This window comes from Globicephala melas, chromosome 11, assembly GCF_963455315.2.
Source record: "Globicephala melas chromosome 11, mGloMel1.2, whole genome shotgun sequence".
In the NCBI taxonomy this organism is placed as follows: Eukaryota; Metazoa; Chordata; class Mammalia; order Artiodactyla; family Delphinidae; genus Globicephala; species Globicephala melas.
In genome coordinates this window covers 13,716,597-13,732,335 of record NC_083324.2, presented here as the reverse complement: position 1 = coordinate 13,732,335, position 15,739 = coordinate 13,716,597, and the positions used below count along the sequence as shown (strand labels likewise).

The 15,739-nt window shown below is 36.4% G+C and overlaps 1 protein-coding gene across 6 annotated transcripts in view; it reads left to right on the top strand.

Moving 5' to 3' along the window:
• CNTN4 (contactin 4) overlaps positions 1 to 15,739 on the top strand; it is a 973,761-nt gene that overhangs the window by 186,126 nt on the left and 771,896 nt on the right. The window contains exon 1 of one of the 6 annotated variants that reach the window (XM_060307733.1): positions 11,111 to 11,177. The exons of the other annotated variants lie outside the window; for them this stretch is intronic. The gene's annotated coding sequence lies outside the window, so the exon portion shown is untranslated. Of the gene's footprint in view, positions 1 to 11,110; positions 11,178 to 15,739 lie in introns of those variants that run through there. 6 annotated transcript variants of the gene reach the window in all.

Below are 15,739 nucleotides of genomic sequence, written 5' to 3'. Positions count from 1 at the left end.
CTTCCAACAAACAAGAGTCCAGGACCAGGTGGCTTCACAGGTGAATTCTATCAAACATTTAGAGAAGAGCTAACACCTATCCTTCTCAAACTCTTCCAAAATATAGCAGAGGGAGGAACACTCCCAAACTCATTCTACGAGGTGACCATCACCCTGATACCAAAACCAGAAAAAGATGTCACAAAGAAAGAAAACTACAGGCCAATGTCACTGATGAACATACATGCAAAAATCCTCAACAAAATACTAGCAAACAGAATCCAGCAGCACATTAAAAGGCTCATACACCATGATCAACTGGGGTTTATCCCAGGAATACAAGGATTCTTCAATATATGCAAATCAATCAATGTGATACACCATATTAACAAATTGAAGGAGAAAAACCATGTCATCTCAATAGCTGCAGAAAAATTTTCTACAAAATTCAACAACCATTTATGATAAAAACCCTACAGAAAGTAGGCATAGAAGGAACTTACTTCAACATAATAAAGGCCATATATGACAAACCCACAGCCAGCATTGTTCTCAGTGGTGAAAAACTGAAACCATTTCCACTAAGATCAGGAACAAGACAAGGATGCCCACTCTCACCACTATTATTCAACATAGTTTTGGAAATTTTAGCCAGCAGCAATCAGAGAAGAAAAAGAAATAAAAGGAGTCCAAATTGGAAAAGAAAAAGTAAAACTGTCACTGTTTGCAGATGACATGATACTATACGCAGAGAATCCTAAAGATGCTAACAGAAAACTACTAGAGCTAATCAATGACTTTGGTAGAGTAGCAGGATACATAACTAATGCACAGACATCTCTTGCATTCCTATACACTAATGATGAAAAATGTGAAAGAGAAATTAAGGAAACACTCCCATTTACCATTGCAACAAAAAGAATAAAAGACCCAGGAATAAACCTACCTAAGGAAACAAAAGACCTGTATGCAGAAAACCATAAGACACTGATGAAAGAAATTAAAGATGATACAAACAATTGGAGAGATATACCATGTTCTTGGATTGGAAGAATCAGCATTGTGAAAATGACTCTACTACCCAAAGCAACCTACAGATTCAATGCAATCCCTATCAAACTACCAATGGCATTTTTCATAGAACTAGATCTAAATTCACAATTTGTATGGAAACACAAAAGACCCCAAACAGCCAAAGCAATCTTGAGAAAGAAAAACAGAGCTGGAGGAATCAAGCTCCCATGCTTCAGACTATACTACAAAGCTACAGTAATCAAGGCAGTATGGTACTGGCACAAAAACAGTAATATAGATCAATGGAACAGGATAGAAAGCCCAGAGACAAACCCACGCACATATGGTCACCTTATTTTTGATAAAGGAGGCAAGAATATACAATGGAGAAAAGACAGCCTCTTCAATAAGTGGTGCTGGGAAAACTGGACAGCTACATGTAAAAGAATGAAGTTCGAACACTCCCTAACACCATACACAAAAATAAACTCAGAATGGATTAAAGACCTAAATGTAAGGCCAAACACTATAAAACTCTTAGAGGAAAACATAGGCAGAACACTCTATGACATAAATCACAGCAATATACTTTTTGACCCACCTCCTAGAGAAATGGAAATGAAAACAAAAATAAACAAATGGGACCTAATGAAACTTCAAAGCTTTTGCACAGCAAAGGAAACCATAAAAGAGACCCACAGATAACCCTCAGAATGGGGGAAAATATTTGCAAATGAAGCAACTGACAAAGGATTAACCTCCAAAATTTACAAGCAGCTCATGTAGCTCAATATCAAAAAAACAAACAACCCAATCCCAAAATGGGCAGAAGACCTAAATAGACATTTATCCAAAGAAGATATACAGATTGCCAACAAACACATGAAAGAATAATGAACATCACTAATCACTAGAGAAATGCAAATCAAAACTACAATGAGGTATCACCTCACACCAGTTCGAATGGCCATCATCAAAAAATCTACAAACAATAAATGCTGCAGAGGGTTTGGAGAAAAGAGAACCCTCTTGCACTGTTGGTGGGAATGTAAATTGATACAGCCACTATGGAGAACAGTATGGACATCCCTTCAAAAACTAAAAATAGAGCTACCATATGACCCAGCAATCCCACTCCTGGGCATATACCCTGGGAAAACCATAATTCAAAAAGAGTCATGTACCACAATGTTCATTGCAGCTCTATTTACAATAGCCAGGACATGGAATCAGCCCACGTGTCCATCAACAGATGAATGGATAAAGAAGATGTGGCACATGTATACAATGGAATATTACTCAGCCATAAAAAGAAACAAAATTGAGTTATTTGTAGTGATGTGGATGGACCTAGAGTGTGTCATACAGAGTGAAGTAAGTCAGAAAGAGAAAAACAAATACCGTATGCTAACACATATATAGAATGTAAAAAAAAAAAAAAAAAAGCTCTGAAGAACCTAAAGGCAGGACAGCAGTAAAGATGCAGATATAGAGAATGGACTTGAGGACACAGGGAGGGGGAAGGATAAGCTGGGATGAAGTGAGAGAGTGGCATGGACTTATATATACTACCAAATGTAAATTAGATAGCTAGTGGGAAGCAGCCGTAAAGCACACGGAGATCAGCTCGGAGTTTTGTGACCACCTAGAGGGCTGGGATAGGGAGGGTGGGAGGGAGACGCAAAAGGGAGGAGATATGGGGATATATGTTTAGGTATAGCTGATTCAATTTGTTATAAAGCAGAAACTAACACACCATTGTAAAGCAATTATACTCTAATTAAGATGTTAAAAAAAACATTTCTAACAGTTACTGGATTTTGTGATAAGTGGGTGTACCTCTATCATATTTTGGTACCTTCTAGTCCATTAGCATGGATAGTAGTGTTGAGTTCAGGATCTGAAGTCAGTCAGTACTATGATCTTAACCCAATTATTTAACTTCTTTGAGCCTCAGTATATTCATCAATTAAGTGGGAGTGAGGACAGTACATACCATATACTCTAGACGGGAGGATAAATAAAATGCCCGGCACTGTGATTGTCCACTATATACTTACCTCAGCTACTGTGCTTGTTACTCTCCGTGACGCATTTCAAGACTAAAGATTCTTCAGGAGCTAAGCTCTAGAATGCACTGAAAGTGTTTTGTAATCTCTTCTGTCTACTGTACACTGCTGTCTTCTATCTCTTCTGGCCACTTTCTAGCTCTCCCTAAAGGAATACAGCAATTTTTGTGGCCCCTGAAGTTCTCTGTGACACCTGGCAGTGTCATCATGTGCCAACTGATAGGATCTCACATATTTACTAGGAAAAAGGTTTGGCTAACAGCTTTCTGTTTCATTAGCTATTTTGCATTTTCCTCTTCCCTTTTTGTGCTTTTATTTTAGTGGTTTAGTGTCAGTTGCTTCATTTGTCAAGCGCGTTACTTTGCTGTTCGGTGTCGTCTTGTTCTGTGGAGATTGGGTATTCTTGACTCACTTATTTTTGGCTGGCAACTCTACTGACTCTGACACGAAGATTTTCATATGTTTTAAATTTTAATAAGCCATCAGCTTTTAACCTCCCACATTTTCCCCAGCAGCCATTCATTTTTTGCCTGTATTTTTACCTATACGCCTGGTCCATTTTTACAGTAACCCTTTGAAATTTTCTTATTTTCCTATACATATTATCCTCAGTATGTTGAGGATAATAAACATTATTGTCTGAAAGATCATGAATATAAACTTTTATTTTACAATTTTTTTGTGAATGCTCGTTTCACACGGTTGTCAGGTGCTTGGCCTGAATTTTATGAGGCTGGTTACGTGCAGTAAACATTTAGAAAATTACTGAAAGTGTATCAGTGGTGACAGACGTTTAATTACTTTTGTTTATTGCCGATTGGTTGTAATTCCATTTGTCTCCAAGGTATGTCCTTTAAAATAAGGATATATCAAACGACTCGTTACACAGTATGTATTTTTCCGTGTTCTTTGACAAAGAGAACAAGCACACAATTTTGTGATCACTGTCAGCCAGTCCGTGCTGTAATGTGCTGTCCTTAGTTGTATTCTGTAGTGTATGTTGTTCATGAGTCTATGGCCTGTCTGATGCTTTTTTCCCCTCCTTCTGTTTTGATGAATCATTTGGACAAAAATGGCATACCAAATATGTATATTTAACATAACAGAACAAAGCAAGACTATCACATTGACTATTAAAATGCTGGTTTTAAGTATCTTGAGTTCTTTTCAAGAAGGCCTTATATCCAAGAATATTGAGAATCTATTTTTAAAGAAAAACCTGTGCACAAATATTCATAGCAGCATTATTTATAATACCCCAAGAGCATAAACAATCCGGATGTCCATCACCTACTAAATGGGTAAACAAAATGTGACATAGCCATATATGGAATATTAGTCATCCATTAACAGGAACAAAATAATCATACATGCTATAACATAGATGAACCTTGAAAATAACGTGACGTGAAAGAAGTCAGACACAAAAGGCCATATCTTGTATATGTCATTTATATGCAATATGGAGAATAGGCAAATCTATAAAAACAGAAAGGAGATTAGTATTTGCCAGGGGCTGTGGGTAGAGGGGAATGGAGAGTGACCACTGAGTGAGATTTCTTTTGGAAGTGGTAAAAATGTTCTGGAATTAGATAGTGATGATAGTTGTGCGAGCTTGTGAGTATTTTAAAAACCAATGAATTGTACACTTCAAAATAGTTAGTATTAACCTAACACAAAATTCATCATATATCTCAGTAAAAAGTGAAAAGATGTTATAGTGAACAGAGGGTATAAAAATAAAAAGCCATTAGAATTAGTGGAAATGCTTTGACATTAAGAGCATCATCAAGTCTAGATTTCAGTATAATTGATAAACGTATATGACCGACTGCAAAATAATAACAACATTAAATGCAGGAATGCTTTTGGATAAGAAACACTTAGCCCAACCTTTATTATAATGCTAAGTTAACGGGTGTTCCAATTTCCATGAATGGATTCCCTCTGCCCCCCAAAATAAAAGCAGATAATAAGCCATTGAATGGTGGATGGAAAATAATGTATTCACTGATCTGTCACCGAATATGCTCACAAAGAGTAAGTGCCATGTCTTGAGGAGTGGGGTACAGAAGAGAGGGTAATTGACACTTCATAGCTGAATGGTTGTAAAGAGACCTTTTGCCAGAGAGATTCTATTTCAACTACTTTTGGAAGGAGGTATAGGAGTTCCCCACGGTGTGGGTAAGGAGGGGATAACACGATCAGTAAGAGCTTTCATCTCAGCTTAACTCATTTTTCTATCCAGGAAGGGTTAGTTCTTTCTTCATTGAGCCCAGTGATTCCTTCCCTAAATATAATTGAAATAGCTTTCAGTCCTTATTTTTGGTTCAGTTTGTAAGGTTTAGTTTTCCTACCACTTCCACATTTCTGCTCAAGGAAGACTATTAGAACTTTTTTTTTTTTTTTTTTGGTCCTACAAAAGCTAAGAAAGCATATTTCCCGTTATGAATTTTTCATATGCTCATTTGATGCTCATGTGTTTTCTGACCCTTTGCCTGGCCTGAAATCTGCTTCTTACTTATCTAGTTCATCTCTTGCTATTTGCCAATGCAAATGTGAAACTAAAAACAGGTAAAATAGTACGGGCATGTTGGCAAAGTGAAAAGAGGAAAGAGAGGCAAATAGAATAAGTACCCAAAGAGGGAAAAAGAGCTGGGGTGTTAGATTGCTATATGAGGTTTAGGTAGAAGGAAAGAAAGGAAATGAGGAAACAGTTGGGAAGAAATTAGAATGATGGCTGTAGGCTGGGAATAGCAAAGGAAGCAACTCCAAGAACGATGCAAAAGTTAAGAACAGGACATAAACCTTTTTGTAAAAAAATTGAGTTGCAAGAATGCAGAACCAATTAAGTTATTTGCAAATATATTTTTCTTTAGGTCCATCTATAATATACATTTGAAGACTTAGCTTGTTCTGGTTTTGAAGGCAGTTTTACACTTTTTGGATATCTAGCAATAATTATCTCATTCATCTCTATAACCTTTTATGAAAGGTGGTTTGAAAAAAGTTTCTTAATGTTTTTCATGAATTTTATTTTTGCCATCTTCTCATTGCTTAAAATGAAGCAATTCTACGAGGTTTAGTTTCAAAGAATTTATAATATAGCATCACAGTTGGGGTTTATTCTATAATTGTGTTATTGAAGGATAGCAGAATATGCCCTTCACAAATATGCACCTTTTGCATAAGTATTATTTTGAACTGTAGTCATTTGAGAAGAAGCAGATACAAGAAAGGACCCCTGCACTATGCCTGTTTGCCTAAAAGCAGGAGATAAATTTTCAAAGGTGTCACTCTTCCCCTCTCTACTAGGAAAGACAAAAGTTAATCAGCTGAGAACTTTATGTTCTATTGACCTGGAGATGGTACCAGAGGAATCTGTATAACAGACTTTTCAGACTAGCCTTTATCTATCTTTACTTCATTACCCTATGAGTTTGCCATCTTTGAAAGCCTAAAACTGCTTTCCTTTGTCCACAAATGGATTGTTTTTTGGTTGAAGATGCTATTATATAAGTCAGAGTTCTAAGCCACCTCTTTGAGTTACTCAGTGTTCCTGGGTATCTCCCATGAACACATGAGGTACGCATGCTAATAAACCTGTTTGCTTTTCTCTTGTTAATGTGTCCTCTATTACAGAGGACTCAACCAATAACTCATAAGGGTAGAGGGAAAATTATTTTTCCTCTCCTATGCAAATGTAATTTTCTATTGTAGAATAATTTATTTACATAGTTAATGGAACCTAACTCCTGCAATAGAGCTATTAAAATGAGTCAGCATCATCTTTGGGGATGTTCATTTTTATCAGTAATAAAGTATTTGACAGTAGTGGAAGAGTTAATCTACGTACACAGTGTACTGAGAGTTATGAAAATAATCTTGAAGAAACATTTAATAATATGCAAAATATTCCTTAGGTAGGAGCATAAATATATAGTATAGGAAATTTTTAATATTGAAATTTTTCAAATTATACCACACAGATAAGTCTTGAAAAATATGTTAATGCTTCATTGGTTGTAATCTTAGGAGGTAGGTAATAGGATAGTTTTAATTTTAGTTTCTTACATATACTATGTCTGCCAGTTTGTTTACCAGGGTATACTTTAAATAATAAAGTATATTTAAAGAGGTATAATAAATAAAACATATAAAAAATGAAAAGGGCTCAGTCTACATAAAAATTAGATTTTAATTTTATTGCAACAAACACAAAATATGGAATTAGAAAGTGATGTTAACAATTAGCAAACAAGAAGAATATGGAATTTAGTAGTACCTAGAAAAGTACTTCAAGATGAGTAACAAATATTGATACATATTTAAAAAGTCATAATTAAGAAGTTCTTAATCTGTAAAAAATACTAAATAGGATTTAATTAGATGAATGGGCTGGTTAAAAAAATAGTTTATCTGGTTCAATTACAGTTGATAAATCTGTTTAATGACATTGCAACTGCTTATTCTGTCATAACATAATTTCATTAATAACACATATTAAAATTATTGAAGTGGAAACATAAGATTGCATTGGGGCATTGGGGTGCCTAACAGTTTGCCTTCTTTCCCATTCTTTTCCTATATCATACCTCTTATTTCTTATATTCTAAATATACTGCTATGTAGGAGGAATAACCAAGTGAACACTTCCTTATATTAAAAAGTATCAGGGCTTTCCTGGTTGCGCAGTGGTTGGGAGTCCGCCTGCTGATGCAGGGGACATGGGTTCATGCCCCGGTCCGGGAGGATCCCACATGCTGCGGAGCAGCTGGGCCTGTGAGCCATGGCCGCTGAGCCTGCGCGTCCGGAGCCTGTGCTCCGCAGTGGGAGAGGCCACAGCGGTATAATCCAGGGGATTATAACCAATGTCATTTTGGTGATGTCAATCTAGGTATGTTTTTCCTGTTTAAATAGTCACATAAATAAATGATTATGTATTTTTCAACTGTATTATGGCCTGTATTTTACACATAGTTTTATAATATGAACACCTTCCATCTCAGGAAACACTATTTTCCATTATTTTAATGGCCAATTATTCCATTTATGGATATACACAGTTTATTTAACTAATCTTTTATCTCTTGAGGGTAAATTCCTGAAGCATAATTGTTGAACCAAAGAGTGTATATATTTTATGCTTTTAATGGATTAATAAATTTCCATTAGGAAAATTTGTACCAATTTACATGTCTATACTGAATTAAAGAACCAATTTAGCTACATCCTTGCCGATTTGGGGAGGCATTTTTCTTTTTATTTGCCAATATTATAAGCAAGAAAAAGGTGTCATATCATGATGAATTCTGTTAATTTAAAATTTTAACTGTATTAAATTTAATATATCTCTCTGTATGAAATTGCCACCCATCCCTCTCTCTATATATAAGTATCTATTCACCCATTCTTACATACAACCACATATATACTAGACTTTTAAAACCATTGTGAACCTGTATTTTGATGTTGTGTTTGGTCTATACATCAATTTTCTTATTGATTAGAAAGATGAGTACTTCCCTTTCTTCAAATTTATAGTAACTTAAAATATAGTGAAACCTGAATGGAAAATAGCAGAATTCTAACCATAAAGGGTCTAGTTAGCTCAAAAATACATGGTTATTAAACAAGGCTTGTCAAGATATATAAAAAGAACAGGAAAAAGATAAAAATTGCAATTTCTAAGTAGGACAACTGCCCTGAAATAGGACTGGTGTTTCGATTAGATGAGTGTTATAGTAAAAATATATGCTTAATGTATGAATAGGATGCATTACTGCTGATTAGGTTATACATATATTTACATTTACAATAGAGCACTCCTTTTTCATAGAACGTAGTGGAAGCTGTAAATATCTTGGGATTATCCAAGGATGTAATTGAACATATGTTTAATTTACTCTGGGTAGCATATTTTGAAAGGGACATAGAGAACTAGAGAATGCTTAAAATACAGAGAAAAGATTAATCACAATGTCATGAGAAGTGTTTAAGAAAACCAGGAAAGGATATTGAACTTGTATCATATGGCCTCATTTCTAAATTTGTTTTCATTCTAGTACTTTTTTGTTGTTGTTTGGTAGATTCCCTAGAATTTTCTTCATGAGCAATCATATTGACTACAAGTAAAGATAGTTGTACTTCTTCATTTATAAAGTAAAAAAGAAAGAAACCAGGGAAGGTTTAGTTTAGATGAGTTAAATGGCATTCAGGAATGACATTTTTGTATACAAACACTAGAGGGGCTATCAGTGTAGATTGAATGTTTTGATTATAGTCTTAAGATAAAACAAGGAATTGTAGGTTAAAAGATGAGGAATGTCATACCTGTCATAAAACAAACATTCCTGTGAGGAGGTTTATGACATATTCTTTCTTTGGACCTCTTTGTTCAGAGACTGGGCATTCACCTGGCAAGGTTATTGTAGAGATGATTTTATTATTTGATGATAGATGAACTAGATTACCTTTAAGGCTATTTCCAGCTTGGCAATTAAATATGAATCCATAAAGTTGAACAACTAAGGGACTTAATACCATTCTATCCATTGTAGCTCTAGGATGTAATGTGTGAAAAAAAAAATGTTCTATTTTACAATAGCACATTAGTAATCTTGAAGTTTGAAATTGGCTGTATGTTTATAATTTGGTTATAATTGGTAGTGAACTTAGTAAACTTTATATTCATCTCCTGATGTTCAAATTATATTACAAGAGTAAAAAGCTAATAAAATTTTAAATGAATAAGTTGAGAGTTAAGATCTCATTTTTGGTTGTATTAATTTTATAAAGAAGTATGAGGAACAGAGGATTTCAGTCATTGGCAATTTTGACAGAAACACTGACGTTTAGTAATGCAGTGAGAAAATTGACAGCAGAAATAGCAAATAAATTAGACGAGATATTAGTAGAAATAAGGTGGTCTGGATTTGGAAAGAAAACAAGGAAGGGAGGAAATCATTATGAAGGCAGATTAAAGAAACTGGGAGAGTTTGCACTGTTCAGGGATCTTCAAATAGTTTCTGTTTGGAATGGAATAGATTAAGCTATAGTAAGTATAAAACAGAAAATATATCACAAATGCATTGTTATCAAATAAGTAGAAGGACAGTAAGAGAAATATGAATCTGAAAACCAGAATTAAAGAAAATAACTCATTTTTTGGATTTGTTGGAAGAGAGCTGGTAAATGTTAGATGAGCATATAAATAAAGGAAAATAGTTTGTTACTCAAGTTAAATAACTTGTTTGTTCAGTAATGTAGGGAAGGTTGAAGAAGAGCTAGACATTTGAAGGAATGGAGTGAAATGAAGTATATACTGCATTAATGCATTATATACAAGCATTAAACATAGGTAGTGAGGTTAAAGGTGCACAGAACCGTTTGAGGGCTAGAAATATCTTATAAATCATTTGCTCTAGCTCCCTATTTAGTGAGTGGATCTTACCTAGCCCCGTATTCCTGAAAAGTGCTTGCTTAATAGAGACTGAAGAGAGGGGATTATTTTGTAAGGTAACACATTCTAGATTTAAATAGCTTTTATTTATAAATTTATATATTATATTCATGTATTTATATATTTATATGAGAAATTATAAGCTATTATAAAGATGCAAAAAGGAAATAATCAATTAACTTCTGCCCAGTTTTATCCAAGTTCAGACTCCTTTTAGGTAAAACTTCTGCAAATTGATGGGCAATAGGACAGTGACATCCATTTTTTTTTAACGTGTTGAAATTCAACTTCTCATTGTAAACATAAGTAGGTCAGAGAGGTAAAACTAGAAAAAGTGAGCCAAGACTAGTAGTTGAGCTGGCATGTAGCAGAAATTCTACCGCGAGTGATCTCTCATGACAGGTGGGAACTGGTACAGGAGGAAGCAGGTGAAAAGAATGAACATGATGAGGAAGTCCCGCAGTGAGGCTGGGATCTCAGCAGGGGCAGGTGTACACTGGCGTAAACAGATTCAGTAAGGGTTTTCTCTGTATTCTCTGAAAATTGCAGACAGTTTATGTTAAATTCATGCAGATCCTCTCCTTGGAAAGGGTGGAAGCATAACTGATCTGAAGGTGGGCCAGTTGAAGACTGGAGCTGCAGTGGACAAACTGGTAAATGAAGGGGCGACAGGCATAGGTCAGGTGAGGGAGTTGTGGGGAATGGGAGACCAGGTCCTCTAAACATGAGCTGGTTAAATGTCATGATATTGTATAGAATGATCAGCATGGGTCAGACCTAGGTTTTCCATTGCATAGAGGTATCCTACGCAAGTTCCTCTACTTTTCTGTGCTTAGTTCTATCAATCTGTGAAATGGGGATAATAATTGTACCTACATCACAGGGTTGGTGTTAGGATTAATTTGATATAATATGTAAAGCACATAACATGGCACCTGGAACATTTATGATGTTCATTAAATGCTGTTGTTCATAATAAAAAGCAAGGCATGAAGACATCTGCTTTTAGTCAACAGCTGTGGAACACGCTGTAGCGGAGGGTAGTTGAATCACATATGATGATCTTTCTGGTCTTTTCAAATCCTCGTGGGGTTTTTGACTTTAGGCAGCTCTCTACCACCTCCAAGCCTTGCTTCTCATCCTATGGAAATAAAAAGGAAAATAAGATAATGAAGACCAGACTGTGAATCAATTTTGGGACCTCTTGTGACTATCTTTAGTTTTGAGCCTCTTTCTAATTTTCTTTGACTGTTTTGCATTTATAAGAATAGTCATTTGATGTATAAGTTGTCACAATAGTGGCTGAATAACTTACTGAGAATATTTCTTTGTAACATAATTCTATCTGGAAGTTTGGTTGGAAAATTAAGACCACCTTATTTGGAAACTTTAAAGTGTTGTTTTCAGAGTTTTAGAACTCTCCAGTACCTTGAGGTCTGGCCTCTGAGCCAGGCACTTTCTGAGATCTTGTAACCTCCTCATCTAACATGGTGGAGTAACGGGGGCTGGACTTACCTTTCTCCCTAGTATAACGACACCAAAAATGTAAAACAACAACAACAATAACGAAACAACAGTTTTTAGACAGTGAACAGAAGAGGCAGGGTAGAACAATGATCCCAGAAACAAGGGCAGCAAATGAGGTGACTGTAGGGTTATCCTGGCTACATAACCTAGAGAGAGCCTCCTGGTCACAGCACAGGAAGGAGAAAGCCAGATGGACCCTGGACCATATGCATAGTAATTTAAAGAAACTGCTCATTTTAGTCTGGTACATTATGACTTGGATATCATCACACTGAATTGTGTTTTATAGTATTGATTTGGGGGCCTTTCATCTTTTCATTTATACATGTAACTTACAGAGTACTTAAGTTCCATGGTTGCAATTATAGGCAAAAATCATTAATGATGATTTTTATATAGGAAGTCCAGAGTAGAGAGAGACTATATATGAAATAAGAGTAAGTGGACAAATAATGGTACACCCAAGAGAATGAAGATTTTCAGTATGACTGAAATCACTTGTTGAATCAAAATTGGGAAGAGATGACTGAAGAGGAAGAGCTGAGCCAGGCTACATGGGGTCTTGGGCTCCACCTTAAAGATACGTGTATTAATGTGAAGGCATCAGAAGTTTAGGCAGGCATGAGACCGTGGTCCACGTACAGTGTTTTGGGATGGTAGCTGCGGAGATAGGCAATAAAATATTTCTGACTTCAAATAGATCAGATTGGAGGAAACAACTCGTTTTCCTTTAAATAGAAACTCTCGGTCTGAGCTTTGTTTAATTTATTTTTATTTTATTTTATTTTTTGCGGTACGCGGGCCTCTCACTGTTGTGGCCTCTCCCATTGCGGAGCACAGGCTCCGGACGCCCAGGCTCAGAGGCCGTGGCCCACGGGCCCAGCCTCTCCGCGGCATGTGGGATTCTCCCGGACTGGGGCACGAACCTGTGTCCCCTGCATCGGCAGGCGAACTCTCAACCACTGCGCCACCAGGGAAGCGCTGTTTAGTTTATTATTATTGAAATGACAAACTCTTCCAAAGCAAAACTCAAGGAACTAATGGAATTTTTTTTATGATCTGTGGCTGATTTTTATTAAAGTTTTACATTGTAAAATTCTATCACTTTTCTTATTGAGCTGCGTTTATTGAAAAAAATAGAACTATATAGGATGAGAGTTTTGGTGCACGTTGATCATGACTCATGCCATAGCTGTATGTTTGGATGATTGCATCCCTAGCCATTAAGGTACCTGGACCCCATCATTGCAAATAGGATGATTTTCATTCTTTACTGTTCCTTTGCTTCGTTTTGTGTTCATGTTTTACCCTTCCTGTATACCCAAGTATATCAGAATTTTCTTGGTGGCAGAGAGTATATTTGAATAGCATGTTAACTTCCCCAACACTGAATATAGAGCCTTGGCATGCAATAAATTCTTGTTCAATGATTCTTATGGAAAAACTTCAACCCATGGAGGAGACCTCTCACTATTCAAGAATTTATCTTGTAGCATCATTTTAAAATAATAACTTTTGACACGCTATTAGACTAGCAGAGTCACCCTAGTTACCACTGGTGCTTATTCACTCCTTTAAATATTTGAAGAACAAAATGGGGTTAAAAAGCCTCAGTAGGAATTTTAAATTATGATTGTTGAATGGATGGTAAGATATCTTTTTGTTTATCCCATATTTCACCACAGGATGTCAGGTGCTGTAAAATCATGAAGGGATTAACTGATGTGTTTATGATAAACTGTTTGGAGGTCTCTAATTCTTCTGGGATATAAGTGATTTTACTTGGTTGCTTTGTTTCAAAGCGTAATGTTTTAATGACTTTTTAAAAAGATAGTAAAATGTTAATCTGTCACATCATTAACTCTTAAAACACAATGTCTCATGAATGCTTATTCCCTGTTTCACTTATAACAAGTGGTATTTGTGTTGTCATCGCTACAACACTTGTCTGACGCACATATCTTAGCAGCAGATTATTTTTCTCTTGGATTTTTCCCTGAGTTTTCTTTCTCACAATGGATGAACTTTTTTTTTTTTTTTTTTGCGGTACGCGGGCCTCTCACTGTTGTGGTCTCTCCCGTTGCGGAGCACAGGCTCCGGACGCGCAGGCTCAGCGGCCATGGCTCACGGGCCCAGCCGCTCCGCGGCACGTGGGATCTTCCCGGACCGGGGCACGAACCCGCGTCCCCTGCATCGGCAGGCGGACTCTCAACCACTGCGCCACCAGGGAAGCCCGATGAACTTATTAATAGCATAGATTTTTGCAAGATTTCCTTCTGTCACTCAGGATTGCCTTGAGCACAGTGCTAAGTACATAGTAGGTACCCCATAGGTATTTGTTAACTTGAGTAAGTTGAAAATGATCAGTTTTGTTTCATTTGCTTTTTCAACTTTGATGTGCACCCAGTAAAATGCTCATATCTAAAGTTTACAGTGTGTTGACTTTCTGATACCCATTTGCCACCACTCAAATAAAGATACAGGTCACCTTTATCATTCCAGGAAGTTCTCCTGTGCACCTTTTCAGGCATAGTCTCCACTCCACCACAGGCAGTCGGTTTTCTGACATATTTATTACACCTCGGAATGTTCTTAGTGTTCTAGAATTTCTCATAAATGGAAATATTGATACATAGTATGTACTCTTCATCTGCTTTCTTTGGCTCAGCATAACATTTTGAAATTCATATATGTTGTTGCATGTATAGGTAGGTTGATCTTTTAAAATTCCTGACAGTATTCTGTTATATGGATATACTACAATATATTTTTCCTGTCTCTTATCCATGGACAGTTTGGGACTGCTAGAAGTAAAACTGTTGTGAATATCCAGTACAAGTCTTTTTGTGGATGCATCCACTCATTTCCCTATGGGTGCAATAGCTAAAGGATAGGGTAAGTGTGTGCTCATATTCATTAGAAACTACCAAGATGTATTCCAAATTGATTGTACCATTTACACTGTCACCAACAATGCATGGGAGTTCTGTTTGCTCACACATCCTCACTAATGTGTGGTAGTGTTGGTCTTTTTAGTATTAGCTATTCTAGTGATCTTTCAGTGGTATTGCATTGCGATTTCAAGGTGGATTCTCTTGATGACTTGATTATAGTACCAAATTTTAAGGGGCACGTGTGTAAATTATCCATTTTATAATAATATTTAAAAAAATTTTCCAGCACAAGAAGCAGCACTAACTTTATCTCTCTGTGCCTTTGTTAGCTGTTTAAAAATAGCAATATTAACAGTAATATTTGTTTCTCTGAGCAGTAAATGATAAATTTAGCACAATACCAGACAGTACAATCACTCAATAAATTTTAGGTATTATTATAAGATAAAGTAATATTTTGTCATTTTATTATTGTTACTATTGTTATCATTTTTTTTTAATAAATGTATTTATTTTTGCCTGTGTTGGGCATTCATTGCTGCACGTGGGCTTTCTCTAGTTGCGGTGAGTGGGGACTACTCTTCGTTGCGGTGCACGTGCTCACTGCGGTAGCTTCTCTTGTTGCAGAGCATGGGCTCTAAGCATGCGGGCTTCAGTAGTTGTGGCACATGGGCTCAGTAGTTGTGGCTCGTGGGCTCTAGAGCACAGGCTCAGTAGTTGTGGCACACGGGCTTAGTTGCTCCGCGGCATGTGGGGTCTTCCCGGACCAGGGCTCGAACCCGTGTCCCCTGCAT